Source organism: Pundamilia nyererei, unplaced genomic scaffold (assembly GCF_000239375.1).
Source record: "Pundamilia nyererei isolate P.nyererei 1_Seehausen unplaced genomic scaffold, PunNye1.0 scaffold00009, whole genome shotgun sequence".
In the NCBI taxonomy this organism is placed as follows: Eukaryota; Metazoa; Chordata; class Actinopteri; order Cichliformes; family Cichlidae; genus Pundamilia; species Pundamilia nyererei.
In genome coordinates this window covers 7,054,350-7,059,610 of record NW_005187410.1, presented here as the reverse complement: position 1 = coordinate 7,059,610, position 5,261 = coordinate 7,054,350, and the positions used below count along the sequence as shown (strand labels likewise).

At 35.1% G+C, this 5,261-nt stretch overlaps 1 long non-coding RNA gene across 1 annotated transcript in view; it reads left to right on the top strand.

Annotated features, from left to right (window-relative positions):
• Nucleotides 1–3,752, top strand: part of LOC102198752 (uncharacterized) — a 6,540-nt gene extending 2,788 nt beyond the window's left edge. The window contains exons 2-4 of the long non-coding RNA XR_311468.2: nucleotides 1,426–1,580; nucleotides 1,938–2,034; nucleotides 2,893–3,752. This is a non-coding gene — a long non-coding RNA (uncharacterized LOC102198752). The remainder of the gene's footprint in view (nucleotides 1–1,425; nucleotides 1,581–1,937; nucleotides 2,035–2,892) is intronic.
• The last annotated feature ends 1,509 nt before the right edge of the window (nucleotides 3,753–5,261 follow it).

Here is a 5,261-nt window from a genome sequence, read left to right as displayed (position 1 = left end):
TCAACAGATGATTATCTCATGTTAGGGTTGGGTGTAGAATTCTTTGTTGAAGTAATAGCAGCCAAGCAACCCAAGACCATTTAATTTGTTCATGATATGAGGATTCATGAGGTAGTTTACACATGGTTCCTGGATTGGTGTTGGTAAAAAAAAACTAAATGGTAAGTTGTGGAGAGAAGCTAACTGGTGGAAGAGTATTAGCTCCAGTGACAAAGGCAAGAATTGTTCCCAGCTTCTGTGTTCCCACTTAAAGTAATGGAAAAGCAAAACAGTCAAAAATTGCATTAAAAACAAAACATAAACACAGCAACACAAAATGCTTAAAGCATTACATTTACCTGCTGCATCTGTTAGGTAGACTCTTCAAAAGTAATGAAAACTGCTTCAGCATGCCCTTTATTGCTACTAGATGTAGAAAGGCAGATGGTAAAGAGGCTCTCAAGAAGATCAGCTGAGAGCATTGATGATTCATTTGTCTTCTTGGCTTTTCAGCCAATCACAGCAGTACAGACACCCTGCCTTGCATTTTTACTATACTTTTATACACATACCCATAGGTGATGTGTCGGTCGATATATGGATGATGCTTTCCAAAAAATAGCAACTAAACAAATAATTTTATCAGGTGCTTCTGAACTATAGAAATGCCTGGTCTTCAGGGAAAGCTGTTTTCATGATGTATGATGTTCATACTTAAAGTTGGGACATTTTTAAATGTAATTGTTGGTAAGAAATTCACTATGTTCATAAAACAAAAGTGGAATTACAAATAACATGATTTTTTTTTCACATACTTATAAACTCTTTTCATATTAAACCGCACCAGTGTCACTCAGCGATCTTTGGCTTCTCTCTCTGTAGTTCACTGATGATCCAATAAATGTGAGGAATCACTGGCCAATGCAGTGCTTTAAATATTTTCAAGTTATATTTTTTTAATCTTAAGTGGCTATATTTTTTTTCAATACTTGAGAGAGCAAGCTCATTCTGCTAGTGTTAATCATGTGAGATAAATGAGAATCAGATGTGGTGAAACTGAATCTTTTATTGTCTAATATCTGAAATTGATGTTGTTTAGCTGCATTACATTGAATGCTCCAATCAATGCTCCCAAATCATTGAATCATCAATCATTGAAGACAAATGTGTAGACTGATGTAGTTTGAACAGATTTAGCAGGGCTCTGCTGATATGCACAAAATACAGTGGCATGAAACCTTACTCACACAAGATTTTCTTCAAAAAAGCAGAAATTAACATGAAAAGTGCCATTTACTCTTTTTTTTTTTTTTATACAAAATCTTAGTGTGAGCAAGTAAAGATCTATAACAAAGAGCTTATAACTGAAATGTATTCGACTTTTGGTACAACAGTTTTCTGCTCTCTCTGTACATTTCATGTTAAGTCTCATTTGTGTTTTTCTAGATCTGGCCAGTCTTTGCTGGAGTCTGCTGTCAAAGTAGACGGTGCAAACCTACAACTGCTCAGCCTGACGTCTGATCTAAATGGACTCTATCAGTGTGAAGCATCTAACGCATATGGAAGTAAACACGGTCAGCTCTATGTGCATGTGACATCAGGTGAAGTCTTAGCGTCTATCTTTTATCTATCTTTTGTTTCTGTTTTTTAGATCTGAGCTTTTGTGGATGTTGTGTCATGTTGCATGTTGATGAATGGTTGCCGGATGCTTCACCCAGTGCAGCACATGTTATTAATACATGTTATTCTGCCTCACTGACAGAATCTCAGAGCGTGTCCTAGCTTGTGAAAGCTTTTTTCAGGGTCATATCAAGTTCATCTAATTTATTTTTGTACGTTAAAACTTGAAAATACAAGGAAGTTTTGAATGTGAAATATAAAACTAAATGTTAAGGAAGTGAGAAAGAACAATATTTAATTTCTTTCCCATGATATTGTTTCTTCTTGTGCCCCTGCAGGAACAAGCCGTGTTGCCTGGGCATTATTTCTTGTTTTGCTTTCCCTGAATGTTGGGGCTGCAGCATGGTACTTTTATAAATCTGGACGTTTTAAAAGGTACTTTGAACAATAACATAGCTAATATGTGGTATAATATGTAGTCATTCTGATATAACAGTATATGGACATAATGGACAACTGGGTCTAGTAATCTTTGGTAAGTAGAAAAAGGTAAAAAATCAAATGCAGGTACAGTCCAGACTCAGGTTTAATTCAAGGGGCTGGAAAACAATATAAATGTCTTTCTTTCTTTTTTTCTTTTATTTTTTGCACAATTCAAAATCAAACATCCGTTTTGAGGGTCTCAAATTGGATAATTTCCTCAGAAGCTTTTACAGAAGTGTCCCACATAGCAAACTTGGTATGGCCCAGATCTGGCCCACACAATGTGCTTACACATGGCCCACATACCACAATAGGCTGTAACTAAGCTGCTATTGAAAGACACATTGCAAACTAGCTTTTTGCAGCATTATCAAGGGCTGAGTACTTCTTAAAGCAACATATTTCATAATTCGTTCTATTAAAAAAGTATGTTGCAATACCACAGGTAGTTTATTAGTTGATGATCTATATAAATGACATTATTATTGGGAGTTGAGTCTCTCTTGCCTTGGTTGTGATTAGTTTTACTTGAATTTAATGTAAAACTCTATTATCTGAGGTATATTTATAGTTTTAGTTATGCAAAAGGCATTTTATTAAATATGCTTTTCTTGAGGAAACAATTTAAAGCAGCTGAGAAGTTAAAATAATAATTTTTCCATTACTATTGTCTAGGATATTAAACGTTTATAATTATAATAGTTTTATAATATTAAACATTCATTAGCAGATAAACTGAAAGTCTCTTCATGTTCAGTTGAAATTAAATGCAATTTTTAATTAGTGTTCTGCCCCGGCTTCCTCTAACAGCTGTGTGAGCAAATAAGGGACAACATCTGGACCGATGCCTCCACCAACGTGTCATTCCACAGTCAACTGGTAAACATACAGATGAATAGATGGAGGTATTTGGTAACCTTTCCTACCCGCGAATCCCTTTTATTTTGTGATTCAGGTTTATAAATGTTTTTGTCTTACTTTAAAATTGCAGTAATTGCATAAATACACGCAAAACATTGGTAACTGACTCCCACTCTCCTTGCATGTCACTCCCACTGCCACAGCATTTTGGATGTGGTTTTTACTGCCTGTTCCTGTTGTCATGAACAACTTAAGCAGTATTTGGGATCCATACTGTTTCCACCAACAGTTTGAAGTGCTTTCATCTGCAGTTGGCTGTTGATAGCAGTTATATTAATGTGGTTACAGCTGTTTTTGTTTTTCCCCATCTACTTATTATTACTACCCTTCATGAAGGGTAACAATGTTAATTGTATATTTTTAGGTTTAAAATGTACAGTACCAGCACAAGTTTAGACACACAGCCTGTTCATATTAAACAAAAGATGTATCAGCAGTACACCACGAAAGCCCACGCAGACAGTGGGTTCAAAACAGCTCGCAGACAGTACAAACACTCACACCAGACAACACCTTGAATGCAGTCTGTCTGTCTGGTGTATAATTACTACTGAGCAACCAAAGCTGAGGGTGCAAACAGTTGCTCTGTAATTTCAACCAGTATCATTAGTATATAATTTTATAACTATGCAGCCCTGCCTTTGTCCTTTTTATTTAAAAAAAAAAAAAAAGGAATCTCAATCACTCATCAGGGACTTTTTTATACAGATAAAAGATCCTCCATTTTGCCAGATTTATTATTTTAGGGTTTTGTTTTTTTTTTTTTTTAATTAAATGGTAAATGGCTTGTATTTGTATAGCGCTTTACTTAATGCCTAAGGACCCCAAAGTGCTTTACACTACATTCAGTCATTCACACATTCACACACTGGTGATGGCAAGCTACATTGTAGCCACAGCTGCTCTGGGGCACACTGAATTAAAATCAAAAGGTCTTATCCTGCTTAAATTTTTTCATTTAACCATCTATAAGAAACATTAAGTCTGAACATTTTCCGGGAGAGTTTAGTTAGAAAGGAAAGGTTTTGTTTCCCTTATTTCATGTTGTTTTCACAGACCTGTTGATTTCCTAGTGGAACTTTTGAACATCTGTTTTAGGTACGAACTTTTACTGCAGTGAATGATAGAGATACCAAATTTTTTTTCTGAGGAGCATGACTTTTGACCAGTATCTGACCTTTCCACAACCTTAGCCATCACAGCTATATGCAAAGCCTTAACCTATCCTGAAGCCTGAATTTAGCATGCAACAAAACAGCCAAGGCACATTTGGCTCTTTAAAACCTGTCAAAAAAGTGAAACCCAGTAAAAATCTCTTCCCTTTGGCATCATATCTTTACATATTAAAATTATGAGGTATTACTTACTGGTGGCTTCACAAAGACACTGTTATAAAAGCATGGATTACCTGGGGACAAACTGAGGTGAAATTAAAAGAAACTGATATATTTTTTTTGATTCTTTGTTTGTTACTTGTTACTTTTGTGAATGTCAATAAACAGCCAACAGTCTGGTTATGTGTTAATGTTGCCCTTTAACTACAGGACTTGCACCTTACTGATTGTTAATGACTTCCTGGGATCAACTTTGTAAGACGGGGCATAGCAGAAAATTTCTGAGAACCATTTTGTTATATTGTCGTTATCGTATACCATACTCTGGTGTCTCAAATGTGGCAGCTTTGCGTAAGAGATTAAATAACTAAAACATGGTCTTTGGTCTGCATTGTAAATTGATTTGTTTTTTTATTTGTCTTAAAAGTTAAATAAACCTGCATACATATACGTTTTTAAAATGTTTTTCTCATTCTTTTTTTCTTCTTTTTTTGCAACGATAAGGTGATTTCCAAAGATCTGTTAGTTGAAAACTTGTCGTATTTCATCATGGTGTGTAGTACAATTACGTCCATAAATATCTGGACAGAGGCACAGGTTTGTTTGTTTTTTAATTTGGTTCTGTACATTAACACATAATGAATGTTAAATAACACACCTCAGATGCATTGAAATTGCAGACTTTCAGTTTTAATTCAGTGGGTTGAACAGAAAGATTGCATAAAATGTGAGGAACTAAAGCATTTTATTCCTTCATTTCAGGGGCTAAAAAGTAATTGGACAAATTAAATAACTGAAAATGAAATGTTCATTACTAATACTTGGTTGAAAACCCTTTGCTGGCAATGACAGCTTGAAGCCTTTAAACTCATGGACATCACAACCTGAGTTTCCAATTTTTTTAATGCCCTGCCAGGCCTTTAC